The sequence below is a fragment of the Aphidius gifuensis genome, linkage group LG3 (genome assembly GCF_014905175.1).
Source record: "Aphidius gifuensis isolate YNYX2018 linkage group LG3, ASM1490517v1, whole genome shotgun sequence".
Lineage (NCBI taxonomy): Eukaryota > Metazoa > Arthropoda > Insecta > Hymenoptera > Braconidae > Aphidius > Aphidius gifuensis.
The window spans coordinates 9,213,158-9,223,184 of NC_057790.1; the positions used below are offsets into that span (position 1 = coordinate 9,213,158).

The 10,027-nt window shown below is 28.2% G+C and overlaps 1 long non-coding RNA gene across 1 annotated transcript; it reads left to right on the forward strand.

Annotated features, from left to right (window-relative positions):
- Positions 1–7,276: 7,276 nt before the first annotated feature.
- LOC122851900 lies at positions 7,277–9,816 on the forward strand. Its single transcript, XR_006373752.1, has 4 exons — positions 7,277–7,690; positions 7,799–7,995; positions 8,096–8,944; positions 9,043–9,816. It is a non-coding gene; the product is annotated as an uncharacterized LOC122851900 (long non-coding RNA).
- Positions 9,817–10,027: the final 211 nt, after the last annotated feature.

Consider the following 10,027-nt stretch of genomic DNA (forward strand, 5'->3'; position numbering starts at 1 on the left):
AGCGTTAATATGTGTTCTGTACCTATTCCTAGGTGTTGAAGTTTCCAGTTTTGATATCAATTATCTAAAAAAAAAATGAGCACGAAAATTCTGGAAAATTCATCGGAATAGATGATTTTTCCGGCTTTCATTTGCAACCAAAAACTCATAAATTGAATAACGGGAAATATATATTCAACTCTCAATCGTAAGTTGGGAATATTATTTCAAGCTAGCTAGCTCCAATTTTTTTTAAACAAATGATGACATTCAAAAATTGTCAAAATAATCCCGAGCAAAGCCGGGTTAATCAGCTAGTTTTATATAAATATTTATTTATTGAACAACTAGTCAGCCAAACACTTCTATTACTATTTCATGTATACTTTTTATTTTATGTATATATATTCATGAAATACTGAGTTTTTTCAGTTGCTCTTTTATCTTCAGGATTTTTGTCGAGATGATATCTTTTAATATTTTCCCGATATATCAACTTTAGATGACTTAAGCTTCCAATATTATTGAATATTGAGTCAATTTCAGCCTCGTAATCTGACATGTTACAGCCTGAAAATTATAAATAAAATTAATACAAATTATAATTGAAATAAATTTGATTTTAATTTAGTAGCTATCTCCTCAATATTTGAATAAAAAAAAAAAAAAAAAACAGAACGAACTATTTGATGTTAAAAAAATTTAATGTCAAATATTGATCGATTTTTTCAACATCTTTTTTATGAGCGAATTAACGACAAACACACGATGGTGCATCATCGCCGCCACCACCACCACTGTGTATTTGTTCTATTATGATTGCTGTTGTTTATATATGATCAATATTGTTGTTGTTATTTTGATTTCCACTTGGTACATCATTTATCAAATTATTATTTACTCCTGTTGTTGTTTCATTGAATGATTCAATATTTAATCATCCGTTCCATTTTTTTGTCCTTTACAAATTCATTCAAGATCTTGAATTTATTTCGATCATGACAAGCACAATCATAACAAGCACAAGCACTTGAATAACCACTATCTTGTGTATTATTTGATTATTGGACAGATTCATTTCAAATACTCATTATTTGATTTAAAATATTATTACAACTACCAGTACAAGTCTCATGAAAATTACCAGACATTGGTATAGCACCTGGTCCTATTTTAAATTTTACTGATTTAGGATTACCAGTACATTTGTCACATTTTTCTGATAATATTTCAATGTCATTAATTGTTTCTTGAATTCCTATAAAATCTAAAATACCATCTTTACTATATTATCCACATATATTTTATCCACATATATTACATACATTTTATCCACATATATTATTTATTGTGGTTTGGTATTGTGATTATGATGTTACTGTTGTATTATGTCAAGCACTTAAATAACTACTATCTTGTGTATTAATTGTTTATTTAACAGATTTATTTTAGATACTCATTATTTGTTTAAAAATAATATTATAACCACCAGTACAAGTCTCATCAAAATTATCAGACATTGGTATAGCACCTGGTCGTATTTTAATTTTTACTGATTTAGGATTACCAGTACATTTGTCACATTTTTCTGATAATATTTCAATTTCATTAAATGTTTCTTGGAATCCTATCCAATCTGAAATACCATCTTTACTATCTTTACGTTCACGTGGTACCACATTTCATCCACATATTATTTAATGTTGTTCGGTATTGTGATTATGATGTTGCTGTCATATTATCTCAAGCACTTGAATAACCATTATCTTGTGTATTATTTGTTCATTCAACAGATTAATTTTAAATACTCATTATTTAATAAAAAATAATATAATAAATTATATATTGTATATAATAAAAGTTTTAACTTCAATATTCACCTTTGTCTCTTGAATCTTTCATGAAACTAAAATTTTGAAACAAATTTTAAACAAATTTTTTTGTATCGTTGTCAAGGAAATAAATAAATAAAACAAGATAAAAAATAATTTAAAATTACTTACCTTCATACCGTTACTTTCGTTGCATCCATCTTTTGTTTTTTTTTTTACTGCCCATTCTAAAGAAGTTTCACTTCAAAAAAAAAAAAACACATACACTCAATTTAAGTCATCCAAGATTGTCCAAGATGACAGAATCAGAATAATCTACGTCAATGGATAATTGTATTTTAAATGATACACCTAATAATAAATATTTGTGTGTCAAGATATGTAAAAATAATAATTGTTAATAATAATATTTAATATTACAATATTTTTTTGATTTTTTTTCAATTTTCTTTTTTGGTTTAATATTTCTAACCTAAGAATGTGGTATATTTGTGACAGGCTGTTTGTATTCTTGAAGTTTTTTTTTTTTTAATGGTATTTCTTATTACTTGTTATTGATTTTTAATTCAAATTTAATTCTATTTTACAGTTTGATTATTAATTAATCAATTTTTTTATTCTAAATAATTTAAATTAAAATATAATATAGTTTTAATATGGTTTTATTTTCTATCATATCAGGTCAGATATATATTTTTAATTTTAGTAAATATTTTAAACTTCAAATACTTTTTATTTGAATTATATTGGATGTGTTTTTTTCTTATGCTGACCCCCCCTTCGGGATCCACGACGTGTATGTTAATTTATCTATTGTTTTTTAATATTTAATAATTTTATTATTATTATTATTTTTTTTTAAGACAAATAACATACTACAATTATGACAACTAACATTTACAACATGTGACAAGTCTAGGTTTGTGGCACGTAAAATCTCGTTTACAATTGCATTCATGGTATAAAATATCGTGTGTAACTCGAGTGGTAAGTGTGTGTGTTATGAGATGGTGCGTGCGCACACCATTTCATAAAACACACCTTACCACTCTTGTTACACAATATACTATTTTTCCAATACTATATTATTGTTTTCGTTTGTAATTTTATTTCTGTCATTTCTTTCTATTGCTAAATCAATAAATTGTGGGTAATAAGGCATGTAATCGGTTAAACTTTTGTATTCGACAATGAGCCATTTTTGCGTGTCCAGTACAACATAGGCTTGGATATGCTCATCTAAATATGTCTCCAACCCTTTCACAATAAAATAAATTGAATTATTGAATTCTATCAAATGTTGGATTTCTGCAAATACTGGATTTTTGTTATCAATATCTGTAATAACAGAAATGTCTTTTCTGTACAGTGTACCATTATAGTCAACTTCAGACAACAAATTAACTTCGTCATTTTCAGATATTGGACTCACGTTACTCAATTTTCTAAAATCATCAAAATTTTTTAAATGGATATTTTGTTTCAATTTTACTGATGAATAGTTGGTCATAATTTTTTGAGTAATAAATGTGCATGCTAAATTCAATTGGTATTTTAGAGCCAAAGTATGGCACGTATTAGTTCCTGACAATGCAACTTTAGAATACCTAATACTATTTCGGTGGACTGCTTCGCCCCGGATTGCTGAATTATATCTTAATGGTCCTAACATTAACATAGCTCGTGAATAATGTAGCAGAAAGTGATGCTTGGGTTTTAAATGAACAAAGTTTAAATCTATATACAATTTATGGTGCTCTTCAAGCAGGTCATTAAGTAATGTAATATCATGTGGCGTAAAACTCGGGGCCATTCTTATGAAAAAAAAATTTTCTTAGCAGAATATACAGGTGCCAAACTTTATTATCCCGAGAGATATATTTTCTATTGATATATTATAGACAACTGAGTCTATAATAAATGGCCCCTATTTTTTTTTTAATGTGACCCCAAAGTGTTTTCACTTCAAAATCGTCGAAATAAACACTCAATGGAATCACTATATCATGCGGACACTCTTTTTTTTTTTTTTTTGAAAAACTGTTCCATCAATCACTGAGGATACTCGTTGACTATCCGGAGATTTATTTAATGATTGCATGACTATTCCGAAAACGTTCGGTAATTCCAAATAATTTTCAAGAACGCAGGCCATCGGAACAGTTTCTATTTTTGTATAATATTTCAACCAAACCGTTTTCCCCTTTTTTTTTAACGTCAATGTTGTTTGTTGTTTCAATATAAATAATTCAATATAAAAAAAATTAAATTTTTTTTTTCACATTTCCAACAGAATATTAGTTTGATTAATAGATAAAACTGTTTGTATCAAACGAAACATCGATTCTTTCAAAGCCCTTTTTGTTTATAACAAAATTTAATTTTTCTTAATTCATTACTTTTATTGTTTTTATTGAGTCATCTGTCATTTGAAACAAACAGTATATCGTTTTAACAAAAGACAATTTTCTTTTCACAAATAGCCATTGTTTAAATCAAATACCATGTGGTGTTTACCTTAAAAAAATCTTTCTGTCGTTTAAAGTGAGACGCTACTCTATTATAATAATCGTATTAGTGTTCGTGACAAGGAGTACTGGGTTTACGTTTAGCAGGTTTTGCTTAAAAAAATCCCTCTGTCGTTCGTAACGAGAACCTTATGGAATATAATAATCATAATAGTGCTCGTGTCAAGGAGTAGTGGGGTTCACGTTTAGCAGTTTTTTTGCTCGACTCAAACCGTTTATTGTTTCTAACAAGACTCTGTCTGAATGTTATAAACAAATTATTATTTTAAACGATAATTTTTTTTTTTTCTAAACAAATCATTTTTTGTTTAAAATAAATAATTTTTTGAAGTGAAACTTCTTTACGGAGGGTAGCAAAAAAATTCGAGGCCCTGCTAGCGTTACGCGCTCGCGTATACTCTGGCGTTTACTCTCGCGTTTACTCTCGCGTATACTCTCTTGCAGACATTCTCCCGTATACTCCCTTCCTCTTGTAGACGTTCTCTCGTATACTTTCTGCTATACGCTCGGTCGCAAGCGGATAAAGAGAGGAGAATTACATAAAGAGAAGGGAAGCCGGCAAGCATAGGGATCTGACCTATTCACCATGGCATCTGGTGGCGCACAGTGAACTATTTCCAGACCATTGAAACTACATGAAAAAATTTTTTATGGTATAGTTTGTTGACGATAGCATACTATAGTAAAACGGTCTGGAATGCGCCATATTACCTCAAAGATAAGCTTTTACACAATAAATGTGTGCGTGAGCGACCAAACCCCGCCCATAGGTCAGATCCCTATACATGCACTATATATAGCGTATAAACTCGGAGCGTCAGCTGCTATGTGTGTATGCGTGTGCGACTTTTTGTTTGTTTATTTATTTAAATATTATTAAACAGTTCAACTGAGTTTAATACTTAAATAATTGATTTTAAAAAAAAATTCATTTGAACGTATCAAGCAATAGTTATCTCGCGGGTTTAAAGAATCATTATTATAATAACAATAAAATTATTATAAATATATATAAATGATAATTATAACAACAATAATTTTGATAATATTACCAATTATTTACAATAGTATTGATATTAATAATAATATTTATAATAATAATATTTTGAATATAAATACTAATAATTATCAATATTTATATATGAATGTTATTGTCAATGTTATTATTTATATTATTAATATCACTGATATTATTATAAATCGATAATATTATTGTTATTATTACTCATATTATATTGATATTATTATTATCGATGATATTTTTGAAATTATTATTTTATTTATACTATGGTTATATATGAATAATATTATTATAAATAATAATAACTCCAATAATATTATGTTAACAATAATATCAATATAATATTAGTAATAATATCGATGGTATCAATTATATTGTCGCATTAAAGAATGAAGTGCCAAAAACGTCAATTTTAAAGGAAAAAGGGCGTAAGTGCAAATTTATAAATTTTCGGGTTATTCGACTAATTTTAATACTTAAAAAAAAAGGGAAAATGGTCGTAACAACCTTTGATAAAGGATAAAGGGCGTATGTCCAAGGATTTACGCCTTTTTTCCCGTTATCAAAATAATTTTTGATAAAAGACGAAAGGCATATTTTCAATTTTATTTGAAATTTATTTAATGGCAGGATTTTTTAAATTATTGATTGTATACTGATAATTATACATAATTTATTATCAATACGAAAAACATAAAAATAATTACAAATCTTCATCTTTTATTAAAAATGATTTTGAGAATGGAAAAAAGGCGTAAGTCCCTGAACATACGCACTTTTTTTTTTTCTTTAAGCCTTAAAATTAGATGAAAAGCCCGAAAATTTATAAATTCGCACTCACGCTCTTTTTCTTTTAGAAAAAAAAAATTCCTAAAAATGGCACTTACGCCCTTCTTCCATTAATGTGACGATATAAATAATAAAATTTATAATAATAATATTCGAAATATAAATACTAATAATTATTATTAACTAATAATATTTATATTCGAATATTATTGTCAGGATTAATATTATTATTATTATTATTATTATTATTATTATTATTATTATTAATATTCAGCGTGACATAAAACTACTCTGAAAGAAGTTTCACTTCCCCCGCGCGTACTCGCAACACGCTACTTTTTTTTTTTATTTTAAACCACTTTTTGCCAAGCAGTTTTCTGCTAAAATTAAGAACAATCTTATTTATTTTTAACTAAAAATTTTCCCAGTGTGGGCTGCTCTTTCGGATTATTTATATTTAAAATCTAACAGCTCGGTATTAAATGGCAACGATTTATCAGTAAAATTTGAAAAAGAAAAATATTTGATGGAAGAAGTTCTTTGTTCTGTGGACCTGTTGAATGTTTTTCAATTACTATGTCAGGATGATTCAAACAGATTTTCTTGGCAGGTGGTACTGTATCTTGGATAATTTTACGTTTTGTATCATGTGGATTGGATGCTGATTGATTAGGGACGTGAACTTTTTCAACGAGTCTTGAATAAGTATGAATATGTACGTTTGCATACAATTTTCGTATGGACACTCACCGGATCCAGGAGACTTTTTATGATAAGATTTGACATGTCCTAAAATACCAATTCTGTCTTTTGAGGACCACGAAGAAACTTTACATATTGGACAAATGTACATGATTGTGAATTTAAAATTAAAATGTAAAAAATAAGTTGAATAACGATGGAGAATTTGTGTTGGAAATATTGACTTAAAAACTGAAAAAATAAATCAAATAGTTAAATGGATGCCTTTTGATATCTCCAGTACAAGAAACAGTGATGTTGATTTTAATTTCTTGAGCAACGAATTTGCCAGTGATATTTTTTCAGTGGTTTCAACGTATTTATCTGTAAACCAACAAAGGAAGTGGTTAATTAATTTTATTTAAATTACTAGCAACAGTTAACACGTTAAAGACAATTTATGTTGATTTATTGATATTATGATATGATAATAAGTAGGTCAATTGAAATAATTGAACGTCGTACAAGTATTTAGTATTTTTTTTTAATTATAGAATAACAACTGAACACAGGTGTATTAAATATGAAAAATCTTAATTAATTTTTTTTATTGTCAAAAAATAATTAGAAGAGAATGGAAATGTAATAATCATACAAGCATAACATTACTCACGTGCAGAGGCTGTTAGTTTCATTGAAGCTATGAATATAAAAAGTGTAATAAATGAAACTGGACCATTAGGAAAATCAATTTTTAAAAGTTACACTAATTCCACCCCACACCAGTTCCCAAGGAACCACAGGGATCAAATTTTTATATCAAGAGCTGTTGCTGATGCTGGATTAAAAATTAATCCCAAGTACGAAGTATACTATTAAAAGAAATTAACATTAATATTTTTAATTTTTAATATAATACCAGCTATTATTCATATCATAGTAATTTTTTTTTTAATTTTGGATTTTAGACTGAGTGTGACTGATATAATCATGATGTATAAAAAAATTTGTGATACATTTGTTGATAAAAAGCCGGAAGCTTACTTTCAAAAATCGCCTGAGGGTGGTTATTCTGGTTCTTTATGGAACTGTGTTGAAAATAAAAAGCAAGAGATATCAAACATCAGGAAATCGATAGAACCAATAATAGCTGAAGAACAACCTGGTAATTATTTTTAAATTCATTTTTATCTGTAATTCTAACTGAATATTTTTATTCTCAAGAATTAAAATTTATTATCTTCGTATTTTTTTTTTCCTTGTAGATGAAGATGTACTATCAAATAAAAACTTCATTGATGAAAATACGTGTGAACCTTGGGATCGAGTTGAGAGAGCTTGAACAGTAACACGATTTCTACGTAAAAAAGATTTGCAATCAAATTAATTACCTAAAAAAAGAGAAAAACGTAAGCCAGCCCTGGTGGAAATAATTTCTCCGTAAAACTCCGGAAAAACTCCGTAAAATTCCGGAAACACTCCGTAAAATTCCGAAAAACTCCGTAAAAGTCCGGAAACACTCCGTAAAAGTCCGGAAATACTCCGTAAAATTCCGGAATTGGCCCATTAAAATTTTTCGGTCATTTTTTTTCCTTCATTTTACACAGGAATTCGAGTATTTTGGAATTGCAACCGATTTTTCGTATTTTTTCGAATTTTTTCTAAGTGGGCCAATTCCGGAATAATCCGGAGCAATTCCGGAGCAATCCGGAGAAATTCCGGAGAAATATTTCCACCAGGGAGGTGATTTTCTTCCAGAAGAAGATTTTTTCAATAAAAGCCTAGCTTAAAATATCCATCTGGATACCAACTCATTAAGCTTGATTTTTATGCCTAGTATCCTGATGCTTGTAATTTTACAATTGAAAAGCTAGACCAGCTCATTCACAAACTAGAAGTTATAAGATCACAGAAAAATGAAAGCGAACAACTTAAATGGGCACAAGATATAAATGAATTGAAAAAATCAATCATTTCAAGAACAAAAAATGTAGACATAAAAAATGCATCAAAAATAAAAATGCTAAGTTTTCTCATGCCACCACATGGTAGAGCAAACAGGAAAAAAAACAACAGTTGTCGATGTGCACAAAAGCATGATTTTTCACGTTCAGGTAATATAGAGTATCATAATGATACAATTATAATAATACTTCATACAATTGAAAACAATACTCATAATAATAATCATAATAATTTATCATATTTGTAGACTGCTGATGCTGTTGATGAAGCAATCAGTGCAAGATCTCAATATTAAAAAAGTATAAACAAAGATTTACAATCAATTTTGGTTGTCGTTGGTGTTGATTGGAATCATTTGAAAGAATACATTTGCTGCATCAACAATGTGAGATGGAAATTTCCAGATTTTTTGACTAGATTGGACGTTGTTTTTAAATCCTTCTATGCACTAGACATGAAATACCCTTATGAAAGTGAGGTTCATTGGGGTGTTATTCAGAGTTTGATGTATGAAATACCAAGTCAAGTACATTCAGAAGCCATCGGTATTATAGGAAATATATCTAGTACTCCTGATGCACGAGAAATCATATATAGACTTGATCGTGATGAAGATGAGATTGAACAAGACATTAAAAACCAAATTAGAGAAGTACCAAACGTTCAAGACCATGAAGACCAAGAAAATGAAAATGACTAAAGTAAAAAAAGAACCAGACGTTAAAGATTGATGATATTTTTATCTAGCTGGATCATTATATATGAAGATATATAACTACATTTTATGTCACAGAAAAATCAGTTTTCAAAGATAATGATTGTTCCGGGTCGAACCACATGTCTGTCGGTCCCAGACTGACCAGATTTTTATTCTTTTTATTTTTTAAACTCTATACAATAAGTTGATAAGTTTTAAACATTACTCTGTTTTTTATGGCTAGATCACGAGATCATACAATTTCAAATAACATATGACTAACAATTTTGGTTTATATTTTTTCTAAAATATTTTAAACAACGATTTAATTTATGTACTTTTTAATAGCTTTTTACAAACTCGAATATTCCCACACATGGTCAACTCATGCATAGATTTTTTGAGTAAAAATCACGTAACAAATAAAACCATAAACTCAAGTTTCTCTTTGGTACTATTATAACATATTTTTTAAAAACATTATTCGTCAAGGATTAGAGAAAATCTCACATCTGTCAAACAACTGCACTAACGT